This window comes from Stenella coeruleoalba (assembly GCF_951394435.1).
Source record: "Stenella coeruleoalba genome assembly, chromosome: 2".
In the NCBI taxonomy this organism is placed as follows: domain Eukaryota; kingdom Metazoa; phylum Chordata; class Mammalia; order Artiodactyla; family Delphinidae; genus Stenella; species Stenella coeruleoalba.
In genome coordinates, this window is record NC_137147.1 from 174891401 (window position 1) to 174912984 (window position 21584).

Consider the following 21584-nt stretch of genomic DNA (forward strand, 5'->3'; position numbering starts at 1 on the left):
GGCACGAACCTGTGTCCCCTGCATCGGCAGGCGGACTCTCAACCACTGTGCCACCAGGGAAGCCCTTAACAGTTTTAATTAACATGAAGCAACAAGAAGTCAGTGGTTGGCCTTTGAAGTTGTCAATCCTCTTTGCCCACACACTGCCAGATTTTCTATCTTGCGGGCACTTAGCTGAAGCTTTGGGTAGACGATCCTTCCAGCTCCTTCCATGTTGCAGCATGCCCCCTCTGTTCTCCTGGTTCCCCGGGGTTGTCCTCCTTGCCAGCCTCCATGGGCTGTGGTCCTACCGTTGGACTCAGGCTGTTTCCTTGCCTTGTGGACCCACCATGCTTCCTCCCCGCCCAAGATTTCCTTTCCCGAGTCCCAGGCAACAGTCACAGATGGAGGGAGCACGCCTCCCTTTGCTGTCACGACACTTCTTTCCCCCCCACACACGCCCACATGTCTCCCATTCTTGTCTCTACTATATTCAGAGACCTTTGTCCTCCACCAAACTGGAAACCTTTGTCTGTTTCACTTGCCACTGTCAATGTTCTTACGTTTTCGCCTTAGGGTTTATTGCAATGTTTGATAACACTGCTAAGTGACACCTAACACAGGACTCATACTGTAGTTTCTCATTCACTTTTGAAAAACAATGTGATGATCACACACCTAAACATCTGTATCTAAGCTACACCACTTAGGCATTAGCATTGCAACACACCTGCACGCATCCATCTGTAGACATGTGTACCTTTACTGACACAGGAAATAAAGCTTTATATACTTATCTCAAAACTCCTAACACCAGGCTCCCAGGAGGCTTCGAAATTTATTTAGCCTGAGATTACGCCTCCGCATCTCCTAAACTGTCCAGCAGGACATCCCAGCTAGATCCCAGACTGGAGCTCAAGCTTCGGTCTGAGGTTAACGTGCCCAGGTGGAACCTAGCATCTTTGGTTTGTATGTCTGTTACCTGGAGAGGTACGGGTCTGTTGTTCTTTCGGAAAAGGTTAGCTGCACCAGACAGTGTTAAATTCTCGCATACTTTCTCCACAGCTCCCCTATAATTGGCCTGTTACACCACAAGCACCGAACTGCAGCGTTTGTAGTATGGAGTTGAACCACACAAATCCCCAAATCATACTTTTGCTAGAACAAAGGAAACAATGAATTGCAGAGTTCACAAATCTCTCCTCTAATTACGCCATACACGAAACACCAGGACTGGCAAAACCACCAGAGAGAGAGGAGGGTAAGGTGATGTGGAAGCGCTGAGGGACCCCGACAGTGGATAGGAGGCGGGAGGCGGGAGAAGGAAAGGGAAGCTTCTAGATGCTTAGTTAGTTCATCCGAGCTACTGCTCTCCTGCCACCCTGCTGTCTCTTCTATCTGGTGTCTGTCCTGGGACACCCTGCTTCAATACTCAGGCTTGATGGTGAAATCCAGTTAAGTGTGACCATCCTGGAGATTGTTGGACAAGACAAAGATCCAACCCACGAAGAAAACAGAGTGACTCAGTTAAGTGTCTGTGGCTCAGCTGTGTGGCTCCTTCGGCTCCTGTATCAAATGCCTGAGGCTTTCATCTGAAGCTTCTGACCCATTTGCCAGGCCGTTACAAGAAATCTGGGCATAGACGAAAATACATTTTAAGATCTTGGCTCAGGAGAGACAGACACACAAGACACAGTGCCCCTAGATGGATGGGATCATTTTCTGCACGTTGCCGACCCAGGAAGCCCTGTTCTTCCTTTCCTGCAAAGACTGCACCATGCTGTCAGGGCTGGGAGCTGGGCTGCTGAAATCATGGACCTCTGTCCTGTTGCTGTGACCACTATAATTACCTCTTCACTCTTGATCAAAACACCCCACCTCTGTACTCCCATCCCAAGCCCCTGCTCTGCTGGCAGTCACCCTCTGACCTGCAGGCATACAGGCAATCTCCAATGTCTTATCCCTGACCAATGGGGCAGAAGACATACACATACATGATCAGGCGGGAGTTCCCAGGGAGTCACGCTTGCCTTTCTAAGTTGCCAACCAACCAGACGGAGAAATATTGAAGGAAAAGGAGAGGAGAGCATGTGTGCTGAGGATGGGGAGGTTGTCAAGGGCTTGCAGGAGCAGACGGCAGGAAGCTTTCACCTCCTAATGTCTTTGACTGTCACCAGCCACACTGACCCTGCTGCCTACGAGCTACCCCATAGACACCTGGGAGTTTGGGAGGTTCGCGGAACCTTCTGGAACGCGAAAGGAGGATGAAGACAGGGACAGCTGGTGCTATGGACTGAATGTCTGTGTCCTCCTCAAATTCCTGTGTTGAAGCCCTCATCCCCAATGTGATGGGATTTGGAGATGGGGCCTCTGGGAAATGGTTAGGGTTAGATTAGGTCATGAGCGGTCCCCATGATGGGAGTAACATCCTTATAAAAAGAGGACGAGACACAAAAGATCTCTGTCTGTCTCTGTCTCTTCTTCCCTGCATGCACACACCAAGGAAAGGCCACGTGAGGACATAGTAAGAAAGCAACCATGTGCAAACCCGTAAGGGAACTGAACCTGCCCGCACCTCGATCTTGGACCTCCCAGCCTCCAGAACTGTGAGAAATAAATGTTTCTTGTTGAAGCCACTGGGTCTATGATAATGTGGGATAACAGCCCGAGTTGAGTAGGACAGCTGGGTCTTGAGTATTTTCCACCATCCCCCCTTCCTCTCATTTAAAACCTTCCATTTGATGTTGGAGTTTTCTTTGCACACGGCAGGACCAGGACACACCATGGCCATCATGGGAAACCACCAGAGAGATGTGTCACCAGCCCAGTCCTGCCTCTGTGAGTCACATCATGGGTGGAGGGAAATGAGTCTTACTCTGACACAGGTGTGGTCTGGCCTCACTGTGACCTGCTGAACAGGGGTTGAGCCCCTATCATGGTTTTCAATAGATTCAACAATTGTATTTTCTTTTTTCTCTTTTTTTAAAATTGAAGTATAGTTGATTTACAGTGTTTTAGGTGTACAGCAAAGTGATTCAGTCATATATATATATATATATATATATAAAATATCCTTTTTCAGATTCTTATCCATAGAATAAGAATCCATCTATAGGTTATAGCAAGATATTGAATATAGTTCCCCGTGCTCTACAGTAGGTCCTTGACAGCAACTGTATTTTCTTGTACCATCAGAATTCTAAAGACACGGCAGCAGTCCCGATTATTTAATTTACGAATAGCTAGTCCTATTTTATCTTGCTGTGTCCTCATCAGCAAGATCAGAATAAGAAGGAGGGAAAATCTCAGCGAAATCTGAGTAAGTGAATTCTGACCAAACTTTCAAAGATTTGGTTCAGAAGTTTGGCTGTGGAAGGAACAAGTGATTTCAATCCAGCCTATGACAGAATCGATAGATGTCGAATTAGCAGGAAAGGATCATACCTTGCTAAGGGGTCTTAGGGACATGGCTATTTGGGGCCAAGCAAACCGCACTTTGTAAAAGCCTCTAGGCTTTAATGATAAAGATGGCATGTGAAGATTGAGTGAATAACCGAGTTTGATTTTAGGTGCTAAAGCAATGTTGGAGAATGTAAAAGTGAGGCGGGCGTCTGGCCATATATTTTCAAAGCATTTGTGGGTCCCTCCTGCCCGGGCAGCACGGTCTCTAGACGCTTGGCCGTCCCAACAGGCAACAGGACCAGGGACCATGTAGGGAGAGTGTGGTAGCCATGGCTGGGGGACCGCCTGAGCCAGCAGGACCCCATCCAGCCGCTGCCGAGGCCCAGCTGGCAGATGTCCTGGTCCTTCTCCTGCTGGAGGAATAAGGACACAGCTCTTCTGGGGATCCACTCCCAAACATTCACTCCCTCCTGTGTGCTGCATCCCATGCAGAGAGGTGGGCACACAATCCTTTCCTCCCCTGCTCAGCTAGGACCTTTCTTCCCTGCTTGGAGAATGGGAGTCGGCTTTAAATCATGCTTACTTACTGCCCATATCTTGTGATGTTGTATTCTCTGGAAAAAGCCCATCATTTAGTGGACAAAGGGCCTCCCTCTTTCTCCACCTCTAGTATTAAAAGTTAGTCCCACACAAGGTAAATTCAGATGGGAAAATAGTTTGTTAGGAGCACGTGGTGATGGGCAGAGAGAGGGGAAGATGAGGTGAGGTTTGAAGGACCTGTTTCTCTTTAGCATCTGATATGACCTGTGAGTCTTGGGACAGGCTGATTTCTTCTACTTGCTGTGACCACTAGCAAACTTAGAGCCACAGCGGTAATTTACCGTTTGATAATTTCTACAAGACTTCCAGTAAATGAAGACTAACAGCCTTCGGTTTCCTGTGACCATTTTTCCTTTGTATTTCTCTTTGTTACTTTTCTGCTATAAAGCATGTCTTTTGCAAGATGTCTTGAACTCTTTTTTGATTTCAATGAGCTTTGGAAAGCATACATAGATGGGTGGTGGATGGATGAATGGAAGGACAATCAGAGAGATGGAAAGATGAACGAGGTGGAGAGAGTGATGGAGACTAAGGTAATGGGGGAAAATATTCACTACCCGTCTGGCTGCTGACAAGGGAGATTTTAACAAAGAGAAGGATTACTGAGGACTCGACTAAGTTTAGAAACACACGGTCACAAACCCTCTCATCAAGGCTCAGCATACAATGCCCTTGACAGTTCCATAGAAGGGAAATCAAAGAGTTTTTGAGGCACTATTTTGTTTTAGGACTAGAGGCTGCACAGGTAACCTGCCCTTCTATTTCCATAGAAAAAAAGTTTAAATAAGAAGGCAAGTGCTCAGTACAAGAGCAGTACTGAACTGAGGATTCAGCTTTCTGATTCACTTTTTCAAGTGCTCAGAGGTGCACGGTCAAGAGGTGAATTCTCAATGCTCAACCCATTGAGAACATACCCTGGGTCCTCCCTAACTTGGCTTCCCATCTTCATCAAGGGCAGCCCTGGGCCTTTCACTGCCCTTTCTAGCCAGGTTGCTCAAAGTTTTCTTATCATCTTAACTAATCTCTAGGAAGCACAGGTTTTAAGTGTTCATAATTAGTTTTATGCATTCTGCAGACGTGTAAGAGCACTGCCAGGAAGCAATGCCAAATCGCAGTGACGTTCCCGTGCATGCACCTATCTTATCCCCTCCCTAAAGGTGACCTCCCCGTGACGTCGTTCCCACCTTGATTCAGCACTTGCCAAGGATTCCAACTCAACGAGAGCCACGCTATTCGTCAGGTGAAGCCTCCAAGGGTCTTGCTATTCTGACCTCCTGAAAGCCACCACACACGGAGGAATTTTCCTTAGGTGACTCCTATAAGGAGGGTCTCACGACTTCTGCTTTGTTTTTCTTCCACTGGAAGGGAACGAGTATAACTTGACCCTGAATTCATGAAAAATCATCTTCCTCTATAGGAATAATGCCCCTTCCCCAATGGAAAGAGGCACCGTGACTGTGAAACCAGATTTGCAGTCTATCTGCACGCACATCCGGCTATCTGAGCCGGGCTTTCAATTCTACCTGGGAACGTGTGTGTTTTGAAGCAACGACAAGTGACAAAAAGGTGTTGGGTTTGACTGAACGGAACCTTTGAGTTGGTTTGGCATCTTTCTCTCTTTCTTCCTCTCCCACTGAAACTCCCACCCTTTGAATTTTCCCCTGCACCTCCAGAGCCATCAGCACACACTGATTTTGACGTTAAGAAGTTGTTTGCCTAATACGAGTGAAGTGATTGAAGTTGAGTGGAGATGAGTAGGGAGACATGATAAGAATTCGTGCCACGTAGCCCAGGAAAACCTACTCTCACTGCATAGAAACAGCTCCAAGATGTGGTCCCCAGCTCTCCCCGTCCCCCGCCCCAGCTTCCTCGCCTACCGCTGATCATCTCTCTTCTCGTTAGCTGCCGACGGCTTATATATTTTCTCCACCTCTGAATATGAAAGAGTGTTCTGCTGCCCTCCTTCCTCTGTTCTCTAATTTTGTTTTCACCCTATCTGAACCTACTTCATTCCTGCCTCTTTTCCTTCTCTTATGGGATTATTTAAGCCCCAAGTCCTTTTGCCCTGGGGAGCATTTCGGGGCTGGGCACACCAAAATTTTTGAACAGAGTTGTTCTGCACTCACCCAGCCAGTCAGCAGGTGTGAGCAGCCTCTTCACGATATGAAGTTATTGTTAGGCAGAAAGAGCACTTCAGCACCCCGGCAGGTAAGCCGAGAGACCAAAATGTGACCAACATACTCACTGAATAGGAAGGGAAAGTGGGTCACTGAGTTTTCAACTAGCTCTGGATGCTAAAGGGATCAAGAATAAGCTTGTTTAAGAAACAGACTCATGGACATAGAGAACAGACTTGCGATTGACAAGGGGAAGGGGGTTGGGGGAGGGATGGATTGGGAGTTTGGGATTAACAGATGCAAACTATTATATATAGAATGGATAAACAACAAGGTCCTCCCGTATAGCACAGAGAACTATATCCAGTACCCTATGATAAGCCATAATGGAAAATAATATTTTAAAAAAAGAAAGTATACATATGTGTAACTGAATCACTTTGCGGTACAGCAAAAATCAACAGAACATTGTAAATCAACTAGACTTCAATAAAAAAGCTATCAAGTATCAAGCAGAGGAATATATTTGGAATTGCTTTTATAAACATCAGGCTGACTTCTGTATGAAGAAAAGATCTGGAGGAAATTGATGTGGTGAAGGTACAGTAAGATTATGGGTAAGAAATAATAGTCTGGACAAGATCAGCAGTTAAGATTACACACAGACACCTGTCAATCTCAACACATCCCCAAACGAATCCACTTCTTCTCTCCTAAATTATCTTTTCCTGTGTTTATCATCTTAGTGAAATGAAATGATTAACCAAAAAAAAAAAAAAAAAACACCAAAGAATAGGCTTGTTTATTCATTCACAAACTTTCTACACGCCTAGCCCAGTGTTCAGTGTTGGCAACACCAAGGTACCCAAGATATTCCTTTGTTCTCCAGGATTTCACAATATGGTGGGCAGAACAAAGCAGCTGAAGCCAACAGTGTCTCGTGCAAAGGACTCTCTACAGCCTTGTAAGTGGCTCATCTTTCTCCGTAAGATAATGATCTAGTTCTGGTAATGCAGTAAGTGTTTGATGACAGTGATAGCAAAATAAATAAATCCAACCTGCTTTATTATCTTCCTAATGCTGCTGGGACGAGGGAGCACCAGTAGAAAGTTGGAGGCCTAGTAATTTTAACCTACTTACGAGCAGCCATGATATTCACCTAATACAACCTCTACTTGTTAAAATACTGAAACACAGAATGGCAAGTGACTGGCCAGCACACCCCCAAGGACACAAGAGACTCAGCCACAAAGGGAGGATGTGGCAGTCTGTCCCAAAGGGGCATCTGTTCAAAGGTGCTAGCCTTGGTGGGCAGAGACAGGCACTGGTAAGAAGACACTCCAGAGAGAGGGAAGATTTCGAGGAGATGAAGATTGGACACGTTTTCTGAGCTTAGAGACAGTGATGATCTGATATTTTATCAGGAGCCTGTACCCAGGAATAGGTAGACAAGGAGCCGTGACAAGTCCCCACTCAGAAGATGCAAGGGAAGGTATGAGCGTTTTTGAGCTCCCAGAATATGCCAGCCACCGCAGAAGCCGCTGCAGGAATTGCACTTAAATCTCACAGCAACTGTGAGGGAAGCGTTTTTATCACATTTTACAAGTAAGTAAAAGAGGTCCAGAGAGCAGGGCACCTAAGCCTCTTCACCATGGGACCTTGTACAACCTATTCAGCCTCATCGCTCATCACCTCCTGCCCATTCTCATGTCGGGGACTCATCCTGAAACACACAGAGCATCTACCCTCTGCTCTGCCTTTGCCCAGGTTGTGACCATTAATTTTAAGTGTCAGCTTGACTACTGGTCCACAGGGTACCCAGATATTTGGTCAAACGTTATTCTGGGTGTGACTGTGAGAGTGTTTTTGGATGAGATTAACATTTAAATGGGTACACCGAGTAAAGCAGATTGCCCTCCCCATGTGGCTGGGCCTCGTCCAATCAGTTGAAGGCCTGGATAGAACAAAGGGCTGACCCTGCCCCGAGTAAGAGGGAATTATTCCTGGTTGACTGCCTTCAAATTGGGACATCAGCTTTCTTCCTGCCTTCAGACTACAACTGAAACACTGGCTCTCTCTGAGTCTCACGCCTGCCGGTCTTTGGACTGGAGCTGTATGGCTCTCCAGTCTAGAGCTCACTGGCACACCCTACAGATCTTGGGACTTGTCTTCCATAATCACATGAGCCAATTCCTCATAATACATCTCTTTACATACATATAAAGAGTGTGTGTGTGTGTGTGTGTGTGTGTGTGTGTGCACACGTACACACACATCCTATTGGTTTTATTTCCCTGGAGAACCCTGACTAATACGGGAGCCGTTCCTCTTGCCCATAACGCCTTCCTCGACAACTCCATCTCCAGCCCCTCCACCTACTGAAATCCTACTTCTCCTTAAAGTTCACCTTAGAGGTTACCATTCCTGTAACGCCTCCCTTGAGGATCACCCCGGGCCTCCCCACTCCCCACCCCCAGACAAGATGAATTGCTTCCTCCCTCGATACTTTCACATCCAGGTTGGTTGCTTCCACTTTCTTCCCTCCAGTACTTCTCGCCACGTGGCCTTTCTGGTTTCGAGTTTGGGGTTTGAGTGTGTGTGTGTGTGTGTGAGATTTCCCAGCATTACCAGCTTCTTGTGTCTTTGGATCCTCTGATGCCTGGCACAGTGATGGAATATTCAGCAAAGGCTGGTCGACTGAAAGAGCTCATTTCCCTTTAAACATCACAGAATGCACATTTGCTCTGATGGCTCAGCCGTCACAAAGGAAGGTTTATGAAAAAAACACAGTTGGGTGACTGTCTTTTATTAAGATCAATAATAGATATTATAAGGAATGGAAAAGGAGTTTTTTAAACAAAGGTGCTACTAACAGGAAAGATGTTTTTGTCAGAAAGTTCCAGCTTTCTCACCATTAATCCCTTCAGTATGCTTCCTCTCTGTCATGCCATAATGGTCATTCAAGACGAGGGCAACATTTATACACATGATCTGGTGACCTCCTCTAAACTGTTGAGCGTGGGTTTTCTAAGTAAAGGGTACTCTCTGCTATTAAGGGAAACTGTCAAGCAATTTAAGTAGAAGATACGACCTAGTAAAATGCTGACCCTTCAGAAGCTGTAATCTCATGGTGATTGCTTCTTCCAGTACAAATACTGTCAAAAACCCATCCCACACCCTAAGAGAATTAAGAGAAGCAGTAACACTGAGATGTGCACCCTTAACTGGAAACCTGGCTCTAGGACGTGGATTGGAAGAGTCTGCGTCCAATAAGCTCTCCAAAACCAGCACTGATAACCATGACTAGCGTCGGGGCTTTCCAACCTGGAAGAGCCTCTGAGCAATAATATAACCCAACACCCTCCCTTCCAGATGAGAGGAAATGAGAACAGGGTACGGAGAAGTGCTTAAAGCCAGAGAGTATTTTAACGGGTGGAATTAAAGCCTGAGCCTCCTAGACATCTGAGCTTGGATCTTCCTGCCATTTCTGGCTGCCAAAGTACATGCTGTTAGTGCAATAAAAATGGAACACAAGGTAGAGTGTCTGTACCCTTTTCACTAAGTGAGGACAAAGGGTGAGAGTGTGGAAGAGGTGGAGTAAAGTGTGAACACTGAAAAGATGTGGAAGTGTGGGTAACATGGTAGTGGAAGCGCGGACGCCTATAAGCTACTGGGGAGGATTTGAGGGTCCCCAATTCCTCCCCACCGGCTGGCTGATATTCAAAATTTCTTCCCTGGAAGTTCATTCATTTCACTTTAGGTTGTGTAAATGCAAATCAGCATTACTCCTGGGAGTGACAGCACTCGGTCACACGGTCACTAGTGCCTTCAGAGAACAAGGACAGAAACTCCCCTGGGAACTGGTTCTCAGGGTTGGGGAGAGAAAGGAGGGAAAACAAGAGCCTAATAACTCAACAGAATTCTTTCTTATTTCTCTTCCTCCTTTTTACTTAAAAAATTTTTTTTTATTTATTATTTTTTATTTTTGGTTGCATTGGGTCTTTGTTGCTGCACGCGGGCTTTCTCTAGTTGCAGCGACTGGGGGCTACTCTTCGTTGCAGTGTGCGGGCTTCTCACTGCGGTGGCTTCTCTTGTCGCAGAGCACGGGCTCTAGGCACACGAGCTTCTGTATCTGTGGCGCGTGGGCTCAGTAGTTGTGGCTCGCGGGCTCTAGAGTGCAGGCTCAGTAGTTGTGGCACACGGGCTTAGTTGCTCCGCAGCATGTGGGATTTTCCCGGACCAGGGCTTGAACCCATGTCCCCTGCATTGGTGGGCGGGTTCTTAACCACTGCGCCACCAGGGAAGCCCTCCTTTTTACTTTTTAATCTCTGGTGTGTTAGGTGAAACTTTCAAATAGTAGAAATAATTAATTTTCATCGGCATCACACACAATTTACATTGCCCAGACTGAAAAGCACAAAACTCTGATGGGTTTGTGCTCTAAACCATCCCACTGGCAGTAAATGTGTCTTTACAGCATTTTTCTATCGCTGTCGGTGGCTTTATCACGTTTGGTAATTGTCTCAGCACAATTCGCGTTACTCACAAGGGTATTATCATGCCAGGGTGCCATATGGGAATTTATTCTGATAGACGAAATGGCCACCTCTGAGCCTGAAAGACAGGGGACAACCTCTCAAGCCTTGGGTCGAGCGGGGAGTAGCTTTGGAATGAGAAAACCCTAACCTGTTTCATACCCTGCTTGGTTCTGGGGTTGGGTGATGAAGCCTGATGAATGGGACACTGCAGAGAAGGATGTGGGTTTAAGAGAAATTCTGGAGATGGCAATCATGGGGTTGAGGCAAAGACGCGGAAACCGAGACAGACTCTCCCCTTCACTAGTCAGGCTCCTCTAAATCCTCCAGGCCTTGACATTCAGTGTCCGTCCTTGTGTCCTTGTGGGGCCTGCATCACCCAACTGTAGCAAGAATCCTGTCAAGTTGGTTTAGAATACCCACGCTTGACATCTGATCATGTCAATATCTGTTCAGATGCCTCAGGCGATGTCTGATCACCCAGGCCTTCCTTCAGCAAGAATCCTATCAAGTTGTTTTAGCCAGAATCATCCCTTACCCCTGAAGTCTCCTCTTAGTAATTTTCTATCCAGGGATCCCCGCTCTGCTCCTTGGCTATAAATCCCCACTTGTCCATGCTGTATTCAGAATGTAGCCCTATTCCATTTCCCCTAGGTCTCTTTTCCTCTATTGCAGTAGTTCCTGGTGAAAATCTGTTTTTACTGCTTTAACTACTGTCCAGCTTTAGCAAGACAAACTCTTAGAACTGAAAGGTGTTTTGAAACCATCTAATGTTGCTCCTTCGTTTTACTGAGGCCTGGAGAGATTGTCGGTGGTTGATGAGATGTAGGTGGCAAAGAAGAGAAAGGAATCCAAGGTCACTTCAAGGTTCATTTCTGGGGTGACCTGGAGAATAGTGTTACCGTGAACGGAAGTAAGCTTACACTGAAGCAGAAAGACAAAGCAAACACACACACACAAGGACAAGTGGAAGCAGCATAAACAGCACACATAAGGTAGGTGACAGCCACAGAGGAGAACTGCTAAGTGAGCAAGAAAGCCACAGGAAACTGGACTTGTAATCCTAATTCTACCACTGATTTACCGAGTGACTTTGGAAGAGTCACTTACTAAACCTCCCCCAGATCACACTCCTTCTCTTCCCCATATCGAGATAATACATACAATTAACCAACGCTCACCGATTTAAAAAATGAGTTCCACACACAGGTCATTGAGACGCTCAGCGTCTCATCCTATCTGTGTCCAGTTCTGAGGGCTGCTCTTAAGACGTTTTTCCCCAGGTTGAGGAGGCGGGTTCCAGCAATCATTAAGACCTACCTGCCCTGTGCTAGGCCCTGTGTTATACACACAAACAATGTAAACATTATGACAAGGCTTTTTCGCTGATTTTATTATTAGTTTAGTAATTATAGCTTCAAAAATTATAGTTACTATTACTAGCTGAGGAAACTGAGTCACTGAGAGGTTAAGCATCATGTCCAGGGTCACAAAGCTAATGGCTGGCAGGATGGGGACTTGAACTTACATTGCCTGGGCCCAGAAGACAGGCTCTCAATCTCTCACTACGTTGCCTCAGAGACAGAAACTGATCCAAAAACAAAAAACTCCTGAAAAAACTGGAGGCGTGTTTGCCTTCCTTAGAAGTATGGAGCGGGCTCCCTGACAACGGTTTGGGAACATTTTCCTTTGGAAGAGGAACCAGCTTATTCTATACTCTGACAGGATAAAATAGGATCCCTGGATCTCGGCAGGCGAAGGTAGATTTCAGATAAACCTTAGCACATTTTCCTAACAATACAATCTGGAAATGAAATCATCAGCGCAGAAGGCTTAGTGGTTAAGAGCTCTGCTGTCTGCCGGCCCTGTGGCCTTAAGCAAATGACTGAACACGTCTGCATCTCAACGTCCTCATCTCTGTAAAGGGGCTGGTAACAGGCCCTACCTCATAAAGCTAGTGTAAGGATTCAGTGAGTTCTACGTGGGGAACGCTGAAAAGCCGGCTCACGGAAAGTGCTCGGTAAACGTTAGCGCTTCTCTTTGTCATCATTCCTCCACTATGTTGGATGTGGCAGCTAGCTGATCATGTGACAGAAATGATACAGGAAGGAAATGATTCCTACATAGTGTAGGAGGTAAGCAGGCCAGGCATTTCCTCTGAAGATCTGTGGGTCCAATAGTAGTACAATGTGATACGATTCAACACAACAGGCCACAACGCAGTAGATAGCAAAGCAGTGTTTACCATTTTGAGCAGCTCCCTACTCATCTTCCAGCTATTGACTCTTATCATGGCCATTATCAGTATATGACCAGGTAACTGAAACCTGCTGGAACCCTGAAAATCTAGGGATGAACTCTCTCACACCTGGCTGGTTTTTCACTTCGCAGAGCCCCTCCTGACACCATTTCTGACACACCATGGCACGGCATGAGATGTGATCTCATTCTCATCTCTTGGTGCACGTGTGCCAGACTTTCCCTAAGGTTCAGTGTCAGTATCTAGCCACGTCTTCAACATCTCTGTCTCACCGAGAGCACCCACTTGCTGGGCACGAGGCAGGTTCCCAGTACAAATGAGTTGATTGATGGATTGCAAATAAGTGTGCGGTTTTATATGTGATCAGTCGGGGCAAATGACAGCAATGCTTAATTATAGTAAATATCATCATCTATTTGCTTCATTTCCTCTTTAGGTTTGCAATTTTCTATTTTCATTTAAAAAGCACATGTATACATATTTATTATGCTGCTTCAACTCCTTTTTAGACACGAAGTATAAATTATAAATAAATAAACAAAATGCCAGACAGGCAGCTCACTGAGAGATGGGCTGGATTTGACAGATTTCGGAGCCCTAGGACACAGTAGCTTTTGGAAAAGATACAAATGTTCCTTTCCTCATGCCAACCTGCAGCTAATGCATGGCTTATGAGCCAAATCAGGTGAGAGTCTGAAGGACAGGTGGGGGTGAGAAGGTCCAGAGCCAGACCTGATGGGTGTCCATTATGTTCCTAATGGGAGTCAATTGGCTCTAGATGCCGGGGCCAAGCCACAACTCCAGACCAGAGGTGCCATAGAGATTTGCTAAGGATGTAGGCTGTGGACCCACACTGCCTGGGTTCAAATCCTGGCTCCTTCACTTACTATGTGATCTTGGAACAATTACTTAATGTTTCTGTGCCTCAGTTTCCTTATCTGTAAAGGAGTAAATGGTTGAAATTCTTCCTATCTCAAGGTGTTTGAGGATCATTTAATTCCATTAATTTCTTAAGAACACTCTCAGTAATGTTGGCTGTCCTCATTCGCTTAAGAGGTACACCCTCTGCTAATAAGTACCGCGCTATGCTACAGTGTTACCGAGGTCTTGGGGAAGACTCAGTCGTACCATGCACTTGAAGAGTGAACATGCCCTATTTACCATTCTGGAGTCCATGAGATGTAGACAGATATGGAAAGGAAATAAAATGTTTTAACTGCCCTTTTTCCATTTCCAGGTTAATGAGCTCCAGGAAGTTTACATATCATGACTGTTTTATTCTTTTCATCCATTTTTCAACACATTTGACCAGAACTCATGGCCATGAGTTGACCATGTCCTCAACCAGAAACTCTCCTTTGCAAACAATGAATGAACAAAGACGTTCTCAAAGTGTTCTAAAATCCAGAGGAAACCCCTTCCTCTTTTAAAAGAAACAATGAAAAAAACCTTTCCCTCTGTTTCTTTGAGGAGTTGCAGAACCAGGAATGTTTAACGTTAAAACCTGGGGCAAGACCTCATCGTGTTAATGTATTTCTTAGATGATTAAAGGTTTATACTGAGATTTTACCTCCAACATCCAGACCCAGATATATGCGAACGTCCACACACTAGTAATTATAAACGAGGTACAATACGTGTATACACATCACTGAAAATAAACCTAATTCACACACCAAAGCACAGAAATGACAAAACATTGATAAGGGTGATTCTAAGAATCCACAAACATCACGATCAACTCAATGCCAAGTTCTTAAAACTTACTGAGCTGTACTGTTTACAGTGAAACTGTACTCCTTCCGGGTCCATTGCTTTCACAGAAAACACGTGTCATAGAAGAATTTCAATTGAAAAATAAATTACAGTACTCATCAGGCAACTGCTTCCCATAATATGCTTAATATTTCAATATTAATAGTATTAGAGGCATAGACATATCCAGTGAATTTGATGTAAATGTCTTTTAAATATTCCCATCACCTTAAGATTTGGAAACATTGCTAAAATATGGAAACAAGCTGTATGTCCATCAGGGGATGAATGGATAAAGAAAATGTGTGTGTATGTATGTATGTATACATAGGTACAATGGAACATGATTCAGCCATAAAAAAAGAAAGAAATCTTGCCACTTGTGACAACATGGATGGACCGCGAGGGCATTTATGCTAAGTGAAATAAGTCGGATCGAGAAAGACAAATACCATATATCTCACTTATACGTGGAATCCAACAAAACAAAATAAAAACAAAAACAAACAAACAAAAACTAAGCTCAGAGATACAGAGAACGGATTGGTAGTTGCCAGAGGTGGCGATGGGGCAGCAGGTAAATTGGGTGAAGGGCGTGCAAATGCACAAACTCCCAGTCATAAAATAAATAAGCCCGAGGTATGTAATGTACAGCATGGGGGAAGAAAAAGAAATGACAACATTCATCATGCAGCTGGATTCCTGCCATAATGTGCTTAACACTGTACTTCAGTATTAATTATATCGATATTAGAGGCACAGAAATATCCAGTGGGTTTGAAGTAAATGCCTTTTAAATATCCCCCCATCACCTTAAACGTGTAGCCAGCTCCACTTCCCATCCTCAGGGAGGCTGGAGGACAGGGGGTTAACTCATAGGCTTCTTGTCCCCAAGTGGCATCCCCATCCTAGCCAGCGCTCTTTCCCTTAGGATCTAGGTCGATGCTTTGGTCATACAAGGAAGGAGATGAAGGAGCATGGGCATTTCATAAATTTCATACCTGGCCTCCATTGGTCAAAAGAAACCAACACCTATGACTTGCTGGCAGGGAGTAAGTAGTATCAGCTTCATTCTCAGAGGATAATTAGATTGTTATTTTTATTTATGCTGGGACGCCAAAGTAGAGATGATGCTGTTATGTCACTTGTACATTGCTTAATTTTTTGCATATTAATGAGATTAGATTGCATTCTAGTCCAACCAATAGATCCATTTTGACTTCTCCCACCCTATGCCCACCTCAACCTTATCAGCAGTTCCAAAAGATTTCACTAAAGATAGAGTATTTTCTTTAATGAATTACAGACTGTGGGGCTCAGCCAATGATTTATTTTTTCCTTTCCCTGTGCATATTCGCCTTCATATTTCTCACTCCTCCTCTCCCGTTTTGGAGACCCTATCGCACTCCATCACACGTGGTTTCCTAGGAGACACGCTCACAGCCAGGAACCCCAAACTACACATTTCCATTTTCCTCCCCAGCTCCTCTCCCAGGAAGCTTTAGCTAATGAAACAAGGTGCAAATACATCAGTACTTTTAAAAATTACTCTATAAATTACTCCACCGATTTCATACTCATTCACAGAAAGACCTTGTAATTGCCAACTACAGGGTTTTTCTAAAGCAATCTCAGTTTATAATCACACCCTAGTGATAGCCTAGGGATTTCACGCGCTGGTCAGAGGCGAAGGCCAAGGTTATTGAAACACCTTGGCTTCCCAGTCAGAAGCCCCTTGAGGTGGTTCCGGTAGTTTATTTTCTGGCACATCCCCTGTGCCTGGGAGGGTTTCTGCCCTTTGTAGGAGGATGAATGTCTGATTAGAGGAAGAAAATCTTCTACAAGGAGAGCAGCCCATCCTCCCTGTAACCCTTTCTCCCTCCCTCCCTCCCTCCCACCTCCAGGGTATGCTTCTTAGAAATGCTGTAGGTTACTTTTGGAGATGTTTAATTAATTTCTTTTCTCCTTATATCTTTCTTTCCTTTGTTTTAGAAAGGCAGCAGACTCCTGTGCCTCTCACTTCAGGAAAGTTTCCACCCCAGCCCAAAGGAAGAAGTTGCTTGCAGGACACGTTCTACCCCAGTTTCTAGTTTCCTAAAACCCAGCTCGTTGAAAAGCTGTTGCCAAGATTCGCAGGGAGAGAAGAGAGAGAGAATGGGGCTCTGGGCAACACAAAGAGAAGACAATGTAATGCATTCATGCCTTCTCTTAATACACCAAAATTTGCCAAAAAATAAATAGATATGTAGCCAAACCAGATATATCCATGTGTTCCCATCAGACACGTCTAAAGAGAGCAACTCAGCCAGTGAAATGGAAATAAAAATATCTGGCCGGCATCTTGGTTGCACTGACCAAAGGGGATACCTGGGGACAAATGTCTTCCTTCTGGACGCCCTTTGTTGAGCATCTCGGACTTAAGAATGTAGAGAAGAGAGACTCCCCCAGCCTGCGATGCAGATAGAGGTCAGGTGGTTCCATGTTCTGTGAGAGTGGAGATCTTTACCCCACTCTCTGGTGGAGCCCCAGGAAGAAGGCAAGATCCAAGGGGGAGATGGCAGCAAGGGGCTCCTGGGAATGCTGGACCCTGGGCACTAGGGTTCCAGACCTTGGCAAAGACTCCTGGGTCCCACACAAGGCAGGGAAGCAGAGAGCTACCCAACTTGCATCATGGAGGCTGGATAGTGAGCAGTCAGTGGTGAGCGTGATGGACTGGAGGAAAGAGGTCTTCTTCCATTTTCCACACACCACGTAACAAGAGTGATGAGAGTAATCCCTGCCCATCTAGAGGGGTGAAAACTCAGATTCAAATTAATTCAATTTGAGAAAATAAAGCAATGGACACTCTTGTGCACCTACGCCTTGTAGACAGGCTAAGATTCAAATATGTTACATATAGATGCTAAGTTTTATCTGTTGTCTCCTAAATGACTTTTTGGATAAAGCCAGAAGGTAGAGATGGTATATACCAAACATGAGTGCTGAAACTCACCTTCTGCACTCATGACAGGCATGATTAATCAATCACTCACTCTTTTCCCAACTGCACATGCTCAGATAGAGTCACAGGAACATCAACACGGGGACCCAGGCAGCCACAGCAACCAACGACAATGGTACAAAATAGGAATCCTATTTACCGTTCCCAACATGGAGTGAGGCCATACCAACGTGTCAAAGGGGGTGTCACTCATAAAGGGTCATTCCCAGTGTCAGTTATCTGAGAGAAGAAGAGGTCGTCGTACAAAAAATACAACTCAACAGGCATGCCTTCGTATGCCTGTTTCCCTCTTCCCTTGCACTGGGTCACAGGGAAGTGCATTCCCAGGCTCACTGGCTGTTGGCTTTGTCAATGGGAAGTGGTGAGGGAAGACTGGAGGGAGAGGCCTTTCTCTCTGAGCTTCTAGGGCTGCCTCTCCTTGGCTGTGTCTCTCCCTCCATGAACCTGGCTCCTCCCAGGCAGCCTCCGCTGGGACCCTAACTCCTGACAGCTGGCTCAGCGTGGTGCACTCAGGTGACCTCGCTTCCTCCATGTCCCTACAGCCTTGTGGGGGAGACAGTGGCTTCCTGCTGTCCCTTCACCATCCCCTGCTCAGCTTCTCACCTCTTCCAACAGCTGGGTAAGCAATTCCCTGTCTTAAATGATCTGGGTTTGAAACACTTGGCTGGACCCAACTGAAACAGGAAGTAACAGACAGGAAGTGGTCCCAGAGAGGTTGGGCAGGGAGGTTCTGTCTCTCTCTTGACCTCAAGCTCCAGGACATGGATTCTGAGAGCCTCCGGCAGCTTTGCAGGAACCGCAGGTGATGAAGAAGGAAGGCCTCCGCCAAAGAAGGGGACAAACAGGAGCCTCCCAAGGACTGCAAACAAGTGACTTAACTCCTCCCAACAGAGACGACAGAGTCATGGGGAAATGTTCCATCTGGGTCTCAGCTATACCAAGAGATTGGATTTCTCTTCAGAAATGTGTGAACCCCTTTCAAGGACAACCTACTCCCAGACTTCCGGGGCCGACTTCACTTCTTTTTTAAATAATTTTACTTACTTAAATGTGTGCAACCATTAAAAAAAGATATCTCTTTATGCTTAGAGTTCTTACATAACTATAAGGTCAAATTTATAAATTAAATACACACATATATGTGTAAAATCAATAAAATTCAAATTAACGTCGTTGATTTAAACTGATGATATTTTTTGGCTGAAACGAAATTGCGGCTCTCAGCATGAATACGTTTGACTCACACACGGTGGGTTCTTTCGAGTGTGGCACGCCGAGATTACCACGTGTGGTCTGAGAAGTCAATTCTCCTCTCATTCTTTTCCTGCTCAAACCTCTGCAAAACCTTTAATGATACAGGGTGATGCCCTTGGCCCTGCATGTGGCAGAACCACGTCATTTGTTACTAAGTAAATCTCTGCTCTTTCCTCATTAGCCTGAAAGAAATATGGTGGATGGTACAATCGTGGGCCTGTGCTTGGGGCAGTCATCAGATGAGGCAGTCATCAGATAGTTCACAGTCCTCTCCTACTATTTGTGTTTTGAAGATTATTGGGTTGAAATGTAAAATAAAAATGCTCAGAGGCCCCCTGAGAAGAAGAACTGGCAATGGTCTCTCTGAGGCCAGCCTAGTAGTCATGGCAATAAGTACTGAGCAATTCCTCTGGAAAGCTGGGCCTCCAGAAAAAGGAAGAAAAGCTTGGAGGATTAGCTGCCATCTCTTTCCATGTGGAGATTCACCCTCCTTGGACAGCCTTAAAGGAGGTGGGCTTGGCTTTAGTACCAGTCTAGCAGGTTTCATTATAGTTTTATGAATTTTGTGTAAAGAAAATTTCTTTTTCTGTATGTGCTCTCTTATGTAAAGGACAGAGCAAAGGAGCACATATAAAAAACCCCAGTAAAATCAAGTCACCCCAGATCAGGGCATACTGGTTAATGCCATAAATACACGTATACATACATTAGTGACACATATACATACATTAGTGACACGTATACATACATTAGTGACACATATTAATGCCGTATATAACGCAAGGCACAGTAGGGAGGGCACCGGGATACTGGGATGATGACATTGAAAGTACATGCGAGTTGGAAGCAACTTAAATGTCCATCAATAGATGAATGGACAAAGAAGATGTGATACATATGTACAATGGAATATTACTCAGCCATGAAAAAGAATGAGATAATGCCATCTGCAGCAACACGGATGGACCTAGAGATTATCACACTAAGTGAAGTAAGTCAGACAGAGAAAGACAAATACCATATGATATCACTTATATGTGGAATCTAAAAAGAAAAAGATATAAATGAACTTACTTACAAAATAGAAATAGATCCACAGACATAGAAAAAAACCTTATAGTTACCAAAGGGAAAAGAGGAGGGGGAGGGATAAATTAGGAGGATGTGATTAACATATACACACTACTATACATAAAATAGATAACCAACAAGGACCTACTGTATAGCATAGGGAACTATACTCAATATTTTGTAATAACCTATAAGGGAAAAGAATATATTTTTATATATGTATAACTGAATCACTGTGCTGTACAGCTGACACAAACATGACACTGTAAATCAGCTATACTTCAATTTAAAAAATAAATAAATAAAATTTTGTAAAAAGGAGAGAATGTACATGTTAGAGTAGAATGACAGCAGATGGAGGTTTTGGAGGGAAGTAATAAAATATCTCTTACTTTCATCCTCAAGACATAATGCAACAAGTATAATAAATGTTGTGTATATAGACAGAAACATTTATGCTGTTTCTATTCTTGGCGTCATCCTTAATTGTACACAGATATGCCTAACAAAGAACACAGTGAAGAGAGAGGTGTAATACAGGGAAACAAAATGTGTTTTGATGGTCACTGTCTTTGCAGAGCAGTTTAGTAAATGTTAGGATGTTCATACCTCCCAGCCCAGATATTCTCCTCCCGGTGTAGACACTGGGGAAACTTTCCCCTATGAGTTCAAGGAGACATATATAAGGATGGACAGGGCAATATTGTTTGCAATGACTAAAAAAAAGAAAGAAAATGGATATAGGACTTGTGGTAGGTTCATGCACTGCTGTTCTCTAGCAATCCCTTCAGGAGGGAAAATGAATGACCTACAGCTGTACACATCCATGTTGGTGACGTGCACACACAAACTGTTGAGTGGAGAGAACAAGTCACAGAAGGTTCATTTACTTAGGCACAATTTCTGGAAAGCACTAAAATACACATACAGTATCACTGACCTTCTATTATAAACATTGGTAGTAAAAATATAAATAAAGTTATAAAATGGACGTCATGTCTGGGAAGGTAAAGAGAGGGATAATGCCCTGTTAGCAATGTTCTATTCCTTAATCTGGGTGACGCACGTGTAGTTATATAGGTCTACACTCTTTATGTGTTTCTGTACACCTGAAATAAGTCATGATAAATAAGGCATTTCAGCAAATCTGTCATCTTACATAAAACTCAACTCTGCTGGGAAAATACTTCAATGGAAACCTTTGAAGCTTTCATAGACTCCTAGATGTTCCTGGACCACAGCTTGTACACCTGAGCACAAGCCTTGCCCGATGATCTCACTGGGTCCATCAAAGAGGCTCATTAGTCCATCAAGACTCACCCCGTGAAAACATTAGCCTGTAAGGCAAAAGGTCGTTTACAGCAATCTGGATACATGTTTTCTTAGAGCAAATGCACTCATGCCAAAGCAGCTGGTTGTGTTGCTGTGGTTGGTTCATTTGTTTAGTAGAGGTGAAGCTCCTGGGAGCAGAACAAAGGAACGTGTGTATTTTCACGGACAAAACTCACCACCCCTTGGGAGCCCTGGGGTTCAGCTCTGAAAGCTGCAGTGAACTGACTCTAAAACCAAGTGGCAAAGCAACACCCCTGTTCTCCTCGAAGGAGGTCCCG

General features: G+C 44.7%; 1 protein-coding gene across 10 annotated transcripts in view; it reads right to left on the minus strand.

Moving 5' to 3' along the window:
• FRMD4A (FERM domain containing 4A) overlaps positions 1-21584 on the minus strand; it is a gene marked incomplete at its 3' end in the record, with an annotated part of 767390 nt that overhangs the window by 437846 nt on the left and 307960 nt on the right. The gene's annotated exons all lie outside the window — the stretch shown is intronic.